General features: G+C 38.5%; 1 protein-coding gene across 3 annotated transcripts in view; it reads left to right on the top strand.

Moving 5' to 3' along the window:
• The window catches only part of LOC129569512 (protein artichoke-like), a 144,237-nt gene that overhangs the window by 5,221 nt on the left and 125,739 nt on the right, over positions 1-13,277 (top strand). The gene's annotated exons all lie outside the window — the stretch shown is intronic.

Below are 13,277 nucleotides of genomic sequence, written 5' to 3'. Positions count from 1 at the left end.
CGTTGCAGCTACTGTTCCAACCGGGTGTGCAAAGGAGTATTGGGCCAAACGAATATATATAAATACGGCCATTAATGTATAACAATGCAGGTTACATGTATTCCGTGTGACCTCTTAAAAAGCTTAGTTTGATACCTAAATACTCGATCGACATTACTGGCAATGACAATACAATGCCAAATGATAGGTGGAGAGAGAGGGAGAGAGAGAAAGCGTGTGTGGTGTGTGAGCCAGAGGAGAAAGAGTGCGAACGGGCGCACACAAATTTTCATCATCGTATATCTTGTCCACAATTGTTCTTTAGAGTTCTGGCACATAAAACGTTGTGGTATAATTCGCATTAGTAGTTGGGCATGTGGGTTTAGTGCATGTGAAAATGTGTGCAACACATAATCGACCGTTGTGTCGTCTCTCAATGAAATTCATGGAGAACGGATTAGCAGCATTAAGGACTGTATTTTTCGCATCCGAGTGAAAAACCAATGAAAACCAAACTCACAGACTCACATACATACACACACACACACTCAGAGAAGCAGAAGCAGTAGCAACGGCGGCGGCAGCAGCAACAGCAGCATCAACAACAGAGGCAGACCAGTGAGTGCTTGAGATAAGAATTATGGTGAAGATACTTCATTTCCGTCATCTACTTTGCTCGCTTTGCCCAGTCCCTCGTTCTTCATTTCTCCATTTCACTGTTTCCAATTGGGTTTCGCTTTCGAAAACGTATGCATCCATTTTGCAAACACATTATTTATTAGTGTGTGGTGCTTTGCATGCGCAACTTTAACCCAAATGTCTGCTATTTGCTAAATTGTGACGTTTAAATTAAAAACGTGGATGTGAGTATGTGTTTCGGGTCATTGGACCTTTTATTTTATGTCTATATTAAATTGTGCATGCGAGAACAATGAAATGCCATGGTTTACTACGAAACCATACTGTGTGTGGACAGAACAAAAGCGCAAAAATGTTCGTCAGCTGCTTCTTTTGTTTTTTTTTTCTTGTTTGTTTGTGCGATGCGAAAATGTTATGTTTAAATATGCGAGAAAAATGGCAATGCCATGGAAAACACAGTATAGTGTAGTCAAAACCTCATCATGCTCACAAATGAAACTGAACTGACATGAAATGAAAAGAAAGGAAAAGAAAAGGAAGCACACATTCCACATGCGTCGCTCTTTGTTCATTCGTATGTATGAATTCTTCATCATGTTAGGCAAATGGCAATAAAATTTCCGTTTTATGAAGAAAGAAATAACGGGTCTTCTTGGAAGGCATCAAAACCGTTTATTTACTATCTTTTCTGGTGTTGGTTTGCCAGTGTGATGTTTGCTATGTTTTGTCTATGTCTTTTCCGCTTTTCCGAACTCTCTTTATTGTGAAACACTGCGATCACTGCTGCCGCTGCTGCTTCTGCTGCTGTGTATATATTTCGGTTTATTTGGACGCGTGACATCAACATTGCGGCTCCTATTGCGCGATAATTTGCGAATGTTGTGCATTTAACCAGTTTGTGAGTTAAACGTCCCAGAAGTATACACTGTGACAGGCTGGAGGCTTTTGGCACGAGCCAAAAGAGAGTCGGGTGTTGAGACCACACATTTTCCGCATGAAACCCATTTTCTGCTTAACCAATAAATTCATTTAGCATTGAGTTATGCGATTGAAGTTCGCTCAGCGAAAACAATAAAAACTCTGACTAAATGACGCAAACAGCAAATGATACGGGAATTACTTTAAAATGTATGTGGTGAGCGCGTGCGCGCCACTCTGGATTCGCATTAAATAGAAGTGAGCGAGATGAAAGGGAGAACGAAAAAAGGCACGCGCGAGCAAAACTATAACAATTTACATCAGTAATTGCATTTTATGTGCTAAGCGGAGAAAATCATGTGCCCATAAGAATTGTGATTTATGACATGGTTGCACGAATCAAAGTGCGGCCGAATCATATTTCCTTGTGCTACCAATTCGAATGGCGATTTTATTCGCTTTTGGAGCCTTCTTAAATACCCATCAACATTGGGAGTTTATTCCGAAAATCCTTTATTCAGATTTGGTATTCTGGTTAATACTTGGTACACATAATACGGCTCAACTCTATCCCTCTCTCTGTCGCTCTTCCTCTCTCATTTTCCATCACTCTATCTCCATCTCTATTTCGTTTTGTGGCTTGGCTTTTTACAATGACTCGTAAACTAATCTCATTGCATCGTAAATGAGATAAAATGTGACTGTATTTCAACCGAATGACTGTGTATATATTCAAACAGCAAGCGAAACAACGATTTGATAAGGTTTTCATTTTCCATGACCATAACCAAACCAGAAATAATAATCTCGAACAAAAGTCATATTAAAACTATACTGGAAACGATCATTTCCATATGCACATATAAAATGAACTGCATCCTGTTGTTTCGTTTGGGATCTCCGGTTTTCATTTTGTGCGACCGATGAAGCAAACGAAGAAAAAAAACAGAAGAAAACACCGCAAGTTTGATCGTTTTATTTATTTAATCGACATTTTCTGATAAGTTTTCATGAGAACTCGACGTTGTCGTCGGTGTGGTCGCTCGTCTGATAATGTGACTTGGCTTCCTATTCCCACAACAACTGTACGAGATTTTGCGTCGTTGTCGTTGAATGTTCCACGTTTAATGCTGATAGATCGTGATATCCACATTTTTTTTTGTTTCGTCGGAAACTTTACCGAATAAACAGACGATGATATTTGGGCCATGCGAAATCGAGTTGTGCACAATGTTCCAAACATCGGCCACGGTATTATTAGTGAGTTTGCAAGTAATGTGCACACAGAACATATGCTGTTTGATATTATAGTTCTTTTTTTCTCTTCACATTCTGTCTCTTTCTCTTCATCAGTTTCCTATTTTCTCAAGCGCTCTACTTTTCCTCCAGAATTCGGATCTCTCTCTCTCTCTCTCTCTCTCTCTCTCGCTCGTTTCATGGTAATTGTCGTCATCGTCGTCGTCGTTGTCGTTATTCCTCTTGGTTTTGCACGAGATTATACTTTTACTGAAATCATCTCGTATTCGATAAACGAGAATTACATAGATACAGACAAAAGACGACGACTACGGCACACAAAATGGAATAGTTGAGTTCGACTACTTAAGAATACATACACTCAATCGCTCAAGTAGTGAAACGATGAACGATATTCATTTCGAGCTGCAGCGCTCGAGTCTCAGTGTGAGGAATGGGAATTCAGTTTTTACTACTATGTGTAACTAAAATAATCGCGTGAGAGAGAGAGAGAGAGAGAGAGAGAGAGAAAGAAGGAGCGGCACAAAACTGTTTCTAAGTATCGTACACTTGCCTGCTCTCGAGATAGATCGAAGTCCCTTGAAGCATCTTTAAGGTTTTCTCTTTCTCTCCGATCCGCTCTGTTTGTTAGTTGATATCGATTTGCTTTCATTTCAACGCTTTATTTTTTTCGCTTCTCATTGCTGGTTTTTTCCCTCTCTCATTCAGTTCATGTGTTGTGATTCTGTTGACGATTATATCGATACTTCTTAAGTAAGTGGTTTGAAGGCGGATAGAAATTGATGTGCCCTGCACATTTTGATTTAGTTTCGTTTCCTTTGATTTTATCTTTTTTTTCCCCTCAATTATTGACATCTCCTTGGCTTTGTACAATGTACACACATACACACATACATGATAGGTGTTACTTGAAATCGAATACAAAGGGACTTTTTATCATCTTATCGCAGTGTTTCACATGGGAAATTCACTTGATATACCTGAATACATTGTACGTTAGGTTTGAGCGGAAGGAATAAGGCGAGAAAAAAAAATCCGAATTTCTGCAATATTCTGTGAATTTTTCCGCCTTTGGAATGTGCTATTCTCATCTTTCCGTTTCGATGTTTGTTTTCCAATTTCTCGTTCACTAGTTATTTTTGATTCTTCAAAGATGTCGAATGGGATTTGTGGTCGAGTCATGGGAGAGATCTACGCAGAAAGCGACAGAGAGCAAAACATTTTCCACCGAAAATGAATTGAAATAACTAAATTCGGTATTTTATTTACACTCAAACAAATAAGCCAAATTGAGTCTGGGATGTTAGCAAATGGAATGCGGTAGAAATTGGTGAAAAGCAAACCAAGACGGATACGAACGTGGAAAAAGTAAATAAATAAACGAATGACGGAATTTCATTTGTAATGTTCGTTGTAAAAAAATAGCCATTCGATTGCAGTAGCCATATGATTTTCTTCTATACACCACATGAATTTTCACGATCCAAATCGGGAACGCAAAGAAGTTTGAAAAAATAAAAATAAACTTGTGATTCTCGCATTCGAACAGAATCCCAAAATGAAAACTGTAATAACGATAACGATAACAGTAAGTGTAATGGTTCGGATGGCACAGTGCACACACACACACACCGCAAATGCACCTGACTGCGGGTCGCTGCTCCACTCAAATAGATTAAACAAACAATTCGGTTATTTGCCTTGTACTGATTAATTTAGAATCGGTAGTACAGAAATAGAGAAAGAGAGATAGAGCGGGAAATGAGAGGTGCGAACGAGTGAGTGCTCAGTGCAATCTCTCTCTCTCTCTCCCTGCTCACGTCGAGTCAATGATACGGGCATGTGGACGGATAAATAAACATTTGGGAAATGCCATCGAAAAACCAGACGGTCGTTTGCAATGCATTGGAAAGTGGGTGTTAAGTGAAAAATACCAGATGAACATGTTGATTTTGATCTTTTTTTCTCTATTTTCTCTTACTCTCCGTACGCACTCGAAAGACGTGTGTATATTTTTAAACGAACGAGAAAAAAAACACGTTTGTGCAGGTCGCAACGGTTCACAGTGAGCGCAATTTAACGAGCATGTTCACACGTTTTGAAATGTGATTAGACTTTTCCTGATGATAAATTAAACTGTAATTCCAACTGATTTAATGCAAACAATCAGTGCCGCCATCGCTGTCGGTGTGTATGCGCGCCGCTCACCGGCACCATGTACAATTTCCCGTGTTGACAGCATAATCAAATCGTCGGTTTTAAGACTTAAATCATGCGATATTTATGTTTATGGATTTCCAGTGAAGTTCATGCACGTATACGTGCGTATTCCAAATAAAATTAATGTGAGAGATGAAGTTGTAAAGTGGATTGGAAATGGTTGCGTTTGGAAAAAATCAGGTTGTTTGCTGCACACAAAAGAAAACTGAACTAAGTGTTTGAGATTGATGAAAGACCTTTGCCATTTACACGCTTCACTTCAATAAATTACCATAAATACGCTGGTTTTTTGTTTTACATTCACGCTCTCGCACGCGCTCTCGCTCCCTCTCTCTCCTTCGTCATCAGCGATCTAATTTTATGGTTCGATTTATTAATTGCATCGCCTGATTTTATCACACATAAACGGAGAGCTTCAAAACAAATATAAACAACTGCCCTTGGCTCATAAAAGCGGGAAAACCATGTGGATCTCGCTCACTTTCCAATCGGAAAATCAGAAAAAGAATTAATTTTGTTGAGAAATTCGGGATAAGCGAATCAACAAAATCAGAGGCTTCGATAGATAAACAAGCAGTAATCGAATAATCAAATGATGCATTAAAATCCATTAGCCTCGCTTTCTTTTCATCTATTTTCATGAGTCTCTTCGTACTTTTTTGGTGTTTAAAGAAACATCTTTATTAACATAAATTCCATTTTTGCCTGTTTGTACTCTCACTTAACACACAGACTCGCTGTGTTTTCCGTTTGCTTTTAATTTTTTTTTTAAATCGCTTTTCACATCGTTCAAGTGTTTAGCGAAAACATTTACTGGCAACCGTAAAAAAAAGAACCGAAAATTCAAAATGAATAAAAAGTAAAAGGAAGCAAAGACGACGGAAAAGAGGAATAGAAGCAAATCTGCACATACACCGAGAGAGAAAATTCATGATTTTTCTTACTTTGGGGAGAAATATAAACACATAATGCTAAAATTTGTTTACTTAGGATGGCGAATTTTTCACTGGTTTGTATGGATTTGTACACAAAATACTCGGTTGGTATTTCAGCACGCACGGTCTTTGGGGAAACATATTCATTCGCGCAAGCATTCGTCTCCGAAAGAACCAAAAACGGATTCGCCGAATTTTCCTTTTCTTCTTGGTGTTTCTTTTGCGTACCGAATTGTTTTCACTCGTTTATGGACTGATATTGTAATGTGACCACATTTTTTTTCTCATCTCCTTTTAGTTTTGGCTAGTCATATGTGTGCGATTGTGTGTGTGTGTGTGTGCTGTTGGTAATGCATGGTCGGCACAAACGGTAACGAAATGGCATCGACAGCCCAAAAATCAATGCGTTTTATTATGATGAAGTCAGTGAATGGTATTAGCACATAAAAATTTCTTTAGTGAGTTCAAACAACAGGCACACAGTTTTCGGTTAGTCGTTGACAATGGAATGTGTTGATAATAACAATACGAGTGCGTGTGTACGAAACCGAATCTCATTCTCGCTCATTCATTCACTCACTCACTCCGTCTGTGTGTGTGTGTGTCGATCGCATTCACTTGGCAAACATGACGGTGCTATTTGGTCTTTTACAATGGATTTTGCCACACGATATTCCTTTTTTTCGCTCTCGTTTTTTTCTGCTCGGTTGCTGTTGTTGTTCGTGCATACCGTTGTTGTGGAGGCTTAGCGTTTTTCGAGGGCACCCAACTATGTGTGCTTTGTGGCGTGCGGAAAAGACAAAGTCGAATGTAGAAATGTGCAATCAGGTCGGGGGATATACATTTTTTATCTGACCATATTTATCATACATTCAAATAAATCGTTCGATTGAATCTCTTCGACATGTAATTCGCATATGAACGCCACTTTGGCTTGCCCTTTTCTCCACTCTTTTTTTTTACTTTCGGTGTCCTTTCTCGATATGCTTCTATCCCGGGCTTTCATTTTTTCGCAATGGCCTACGCATACACACTCACTCACCCTCACTCACTCACACACATGCATCGTTTTTGGGCGCGTTTCAATCGATTATCGTGGAAAATCTGCCACAACAATGGTTTTCAGCATTCGATGAGCAATATTTTTATTATCATCGAGAGAAAGAGAACCGAAAACCCGAATGACTCATGATACGAATCGAATAGCATCAGAAAACGCATGAAAAGAAGAGAGACACAGAAAAAACGGAATTGGACCAATCCGACTATCATTTTCAGTTTTGTGGTTTCCTTTTAAAGACCAAAGAAGGATTGGCCGAGGCTCCCTTTTTTCTATTCTGCTAACATCGACCAAATTTGTATGTGATTGTCAGTGAGCTAATATTTTCAAAAACGATGATTTGTTTGCCAGAATTATAGGATTTTGCTTTTAAAGAATAGGAGCTTCTCATTTTTTTTTGCACGAGACGAATACAGAGTGGATGGAGTAGTGAGTGTGTAGTGTTTTCGTTATAAATTTTTACGATATTATGTTGTACATAATATTTTTTCTTTCTACCTGCACGAACATAACACCAAATGTGATAGATTGCGTCAAAATGAAATACTACACAATGATAGAGAGCAGCATCCTGGTTTTATGGTCTTAAGATCCACCTATCGATAGTCGACCATAAACTAAAATTAGATTTCGCAAAATCTATTCAATATGTCGACGGTTTTTTCTGCGTCTATTTCTTCATTCATCGGTGTGGGTTGGTTGTTCTCGCTTTTCTCGGAAATCGACATTCCAATTAGATGAAAATAGACACGAATAAAACACTCATTAAAAGACCATACGCGTGTGCTACTATCGCCTTTTGTGTATGTGGGGGAGAGAGAGAGAGAAAGAGAGAGAGAGAGCTGCTGACGCTCTTTTTTCTAGTGGATAACATATCCTTTTTACGATGCGCATTTGTGCTACTTTGTGGGAAATGCGGTTATTTGCGATGTAATTTTGCTATTGCTTTCAAAGCCTGCATTTTCGAAACAAATCCAGCAGCACATACATTGCAATCGCAGCCATGGTGTGTGTGTGTGTGTGTGTGTGTGTTTGGCACGGGTAAATTCTTTACTTTGCAATGAGATAAGAAAATATATCCAATGCATTATTACTGAATATTCGTGCTGCCACCAGCCAAAATCAAAGAAGAACGGGCACATCTTTGTTCGCTTGCCAAAGCGCTTCCTTTTTTTTGAATTCAAAGTGTTTATTTGCGATGGCGTATTGGCTTTAAAACAAGAAATTCTTTCACATGAAGTAAGAAAAAAAAACTGATGACAAAGATAGGGCAACCGAAATACGACGTGGCAGATACGAATTCTATATGTGTATGCGGTTTCAGGAAACAAAAATGAAAAAAACACGTGAATACGAGCGACACAAAACGAATGAAAGTAAAAAAAAAGCATTGTAAGAATGAATATATATGTATGTGTGTATTGCTACAATCAAGCATTTTTATTTATGTTACAAAAAATAAGAGAAATTGTTTTGCGGTTATTTCTATTTTATTTGAAAGCGAGAGGGAGAAAAACTGTGTGTGTATGTGTGTTTCGTTTTCGTTTTCTTTCTTATTCCTGCGATATCATGTATGATAAAGCTGGTGTAGGATGGAGACGGTGTGCATACCGCCCTCACAACGGCAAAATGTATAAAAATGCCATTTTCAATATATTCCTACTGCTGCCGCGAAATGAATTTCATGTCTATCATATGAAATGAGCGGGCCCTCTTCATGTAAGCAGCCGCATTTTCATTGTTCATCATCCCCAGCTCGCTCATCTCGCTCGCGCGCCTGAGATATATAATCATTTTTTAATATTATTATTGTAAAATACAAAAAAAATTATTACTTACTTCTTTTACGAGCAACCGAAATGACCGTGCACACACGTGGCACTGGCTCTCTTTTGCTCATGCTTGATGTGCTTTTTTTTCTTCGTTTCGTTTCATCGACGAAACTGCGTCGCTGATGGCATTCGCAAACGGCGAGAAGCACAAAGAACATGAAGAAAATGTTGCTTTTTGATGTTGTGAAATTTATTTATTACATTCCATAATAATCGAAGCACATTCACGTTTAAGGCCATTTACAGCAATAAAACACACACTCTTCATCCGAAAGCGGAGAAAAAAATGCGCTTGCTCCGAATTAGAGCTCTCACACTCCCTTCTTTTTCGGCCGGTGGGTCGAATCAGTAAAAAAATATCCCACACAGAGAGCGCACAGTTGTATTGCTGCTATTGTGGCCGCTGCTGTTGCTGCCGCTGATGATGTCGTGTTGTTGTTAGTCGGCGGATACAACAACAATAAACAATAATGATGCCACCATCAACAATGGATTGTAATTAATAATCCTGGAAAATGTGCGGAAACCCATTCAAGCCGTCGTTTTCCCGTCATCAAATTGATTTTCCATCATCGCATTTTGGGGCCCACCCACACCGAAAAACCGCACAATAGAAAAGAAATCGTGCCAAATAGCAGCAGCAGCAGCAACAAACAAAAAATGCGCACAAACTAAATTGATTTTCTGCAATTATCTTCACCGCAAAACTCACACGATACCAACATGGAAAGGCATTGCCAATAAATTAACTGACTTTTAATTTGCACTGTCGGGTGTAATTAATCGGCTCTAAAATATTGCAATAATCCTAATTGATATCATGCTGCGTTAAAGCATTAGTTGGTGTCATACACAATTTTCATGATGCAAATGATGTGCATTCCTTTTTCTGTCTCCGCATATGGCTGGAATGATTGGATTTTGATTGAGTTATGTGATTATTGCCGAATATACAAATTCATTGGGCCAAAATGATTTGATGCATCGAAAAATTGCTCGTTCGCAACGATGAGGCATTAGTTTTATGAGAACATAAATATTGATCTGCTGTGTTTGAAAATTATGTGCAAAATAAAGACAATTAATTCGCTGTGGGTATGTTTATCTTGAAGGATAAACTATATTAATGTCGGATGCTTTTCGTACAAACGAAATAATGCTGCCGTTTGAATGGAGTGCATTGGATGCATTTTTCCGCACAGCAAGGCAACCAAGGAACGGCATTTTCACTCTTGTGAAGCTCCGAAGCAATTTGTCTGCTTAATTTATTTAGTATTTAGAACACGATTACCCGGATTTCGCTTGAGAACCCATACACACTTCCCTGATTAACTGGAACGATGATAAATCATTGAGCTTTCATGAGCAGCGAAGAATCTCTTCGGGCAATAATTTTGCAATGCTTTAAACTGTCTCTGAGTGTAAGATGCCAGAGAGCGAGAGAAAATGCGGAAAATATGGAACCTGCCTTCAGGATATTAATCGATGCAAAAGAACATCGAATATAATACATAGTGTGTTTCGGTTGCAAATGAAACGATATGGTGCGCAAGGAAGCAAGAGAATGGCAACACTTCATGCCAAAATCGCTTTGCTGTGAGAGCACTTCTGTTTCAAGTCACTTGCAATTTGTGCAAACAAGATGATTCGTCGATGATTTTCGACGCAAAGTGAAGTGCAAACTTTATTGAGCAAATAACAATAACAATATTCAATTAAAATGTGCCATTGAATCATAAACACACCCCGACTTTCCTCTCTCGCCTCGAAAGATGTGCAAATGGGTTTCGCCATTTATTTGGTGTGTATGCGCGCGTGCAATTTTTGGTTTTTACGAACGGCATTTTATTCATTCCGTACCATTGATTTTGGCCTTATTGTGTTCATCATAAAATGCCAGCGATCAAATGAAATAAATGCTTGTGTCAATAAAGTAAATAAATTGCATGTTGTCATTTTTCGCCCATTTTTTTTCAAGACATTCACACACTGTATGAATATTATTATTTGCCATTTAGCTATGATTGCCCGTGTTTTGTGTGAGCGTGCATGTGTACTTGTGTGTGTGTGTGTGTGTGTGTGTGTGTGTGTGTGTGTGTGTGTGTGTTCAGGCGATATAAAGTTGTTGTACACCATGTAAGCATCGCAATCAAGTGGCAGATTAGCAATAATCTTGTTATGTTTGCACGAATAGAAGCGCATCATCGCATACGGGCAGCATCATTTCTTCCTGTTTTTTTAAGAAACGAAGACGACCTGGAAAAGAGTGTGAGTTGGAGGTGGGAGTTGGTTGGAAAAAAACGTCCGTATTTCGCATCGCATGGCTCAAAGAGAAGATTAAAATTATCCTTTTGAACGATCAAATAAAATCGTTTGCACATGGGCATAAGAAGAGAAACAAAAAGAAACCAACAACAACGAAACAAACGGGAGATGCCGTGAGTTTTCTCTTACAGTGTATAAAAATGAGAGAGAGAGAGAGAGAGAGAGAGAGAGGGAGAGAGCGCGTTCAAATAAATAGATTTGGTTATAAAACAACGTTTACATAATAACATATAAACCAATAATCGTGAATGGCATGAATTCCTATTTAACGACTATTTTATGTGGTGCATGTTTGTTTGTCATCGTGCTACGTCTTTTGGCTGCTTCGGTTCACTGCAAAATTACCAGTCATTTCGTCTTTCGTTCGTTTTTATTTCACTCTCTCTCCCTGATCTGTTGTGTACCCGGTTACTCTGTTGTTTTTCTCCCTTGAGTTCCCGAGCTTCATCGGGGGCTTTCATGCCATTCTCTCTTTGCTGCTACTGTTTTTGTGTGTGCCCTTTTGCACGCTATTGAGCTGCTTCAATCTGCTCAAAGAGAAACTTTTGGAAAAGTGCCAACTCTGCACTTTAAATATTTATAGAATAGCAATTTATGTTATCGCTTGATTTTTCGAGCGCAGACATTCACATGCGCTTGAAAATTGTCTTATTTCCGGTGCTGATATACACAGCACTCTCTGTGTGTGTTTTTCTCTCAACCCTTCGGCCCTTTTTTTCCATTCTTGCTTTCCTCTCATTTTATGCATCATTCGCAGCTACTTTTGTTCTATTTCCTACTGATGATTTGATCTTGTGTGCATTTACAATTTACTTTTGTGTACTGCATCAATCGGCATTTTATCTGTTTTTGGCTCTGCCGTACGTCGTTGTCTATCTCATTCACACTCTTTCTCCATATTCCAAATCAATTGATTGTTCATTTTGGCATGGGATTTTGTTTGAATGTTGCAGCAGTTAAATTTTGATATTCGCTTTTGTTGTACTCTTCCTAATTTCGGATCGGCACTCGAAAGCCTCCGTTGACACGAAAACTGGGAAAAAAAGAAGCAAACTACTTTTTCAGGGTGTGTGTGTGTATATGTGCTGTTAAACTTATCGAAAAGTGTAGCTGGCAAACATAAAACACTAAAACTCAAACTTTATTTTCCCATCGCAAACACACAAAAGCTATTTGCATTGGCCAAAATGTTATGCATCATTATTATTATTATTGTTATTATTATTGGGTCCATTGGAAAAAGCATGGGTGTCAAGTCAATAGACGAACTATATTCCACGTGTGTGAGTTTTTGGCCGATGCTGATACACACACACATATATGTACTCATGAGATGTCGTTTAAACTTTGTCCGCACTCGATTTATGCTGTTTCACACTCCCGAACAATGTTCATAATTCATTTGCCAATAGAGACTCCGGTTACTTTGGTTTTGATAAGCCACTTTCACCACACTATCGATATGATTAATAACTAATGGATGTCTGCTCGTAAATGAAATAATGGTGGCTTTGTAATAGGGAGGGTACTGCTATAATTGGTATTTTCAGCTGGTTCAAAGCGATAATATAAACACCGATTAGACGAGGCAAATGAGGCTGAATGTTGAAAATCACCACGAATACCGAAAGGAATGTTCCACGTCAAAACAAAGACATGTCACTGACAAACACATTCATGAAATCATTGGAATTTTCCTGAATAGATTTCAATCAATTTTTAGTAAATTAAGACTCAGTGCATACATACCAATAGTGTTGGCCGTCGAACGCTTTCGAACGCTTGTTCGACCGTTTGACACGATTAAAAAAAATTATTTTGTTCGTTCGTTCGTTCGAAAATATTTTGTTCGTGGTTCGGTCCGAACAACATTACATTTTGTAGGTATGAAAAAAAGACTTTGTTCGGACCGAACCACGAACAAAATATTTTCGATCGAACGAACGAACAAAATAATTTATTTTTTAAATTTCGGACGAACGAACGAACGTTCGAAGTCAACACTACATACTAAGCTCAGCGATAACTCTATTGTGATACTATAAGATGATTAAAGAATCCAATAACGGAATTTCAAGTGATTGTCCCAAATATTCAATATTAATAAGTTGG

This window comes from Sitodiplosis mosellana, unplaced genomic scaffold (assembly GCF_009176505.1).
Source record: "Sitodiplosis mosellana isolate CC-2019 unplaced genomic scaffold, AAFC_SMos_1.0 Smas_scaffold_38, whole genome shotgun sequence".
NCBI classification, from domain to species: domain Eukaryota; kingdom Metazoa; phylum Arthropoda; class Insecta; order Diptera; family Cecidomyiidae; genus Sitodiplosis; species Sitodiplosis mosellana.
Note: the sequence above shows the minus strand (reverse complement) of the source record. Positions and strands in the feature narration are given on the sequence as shown.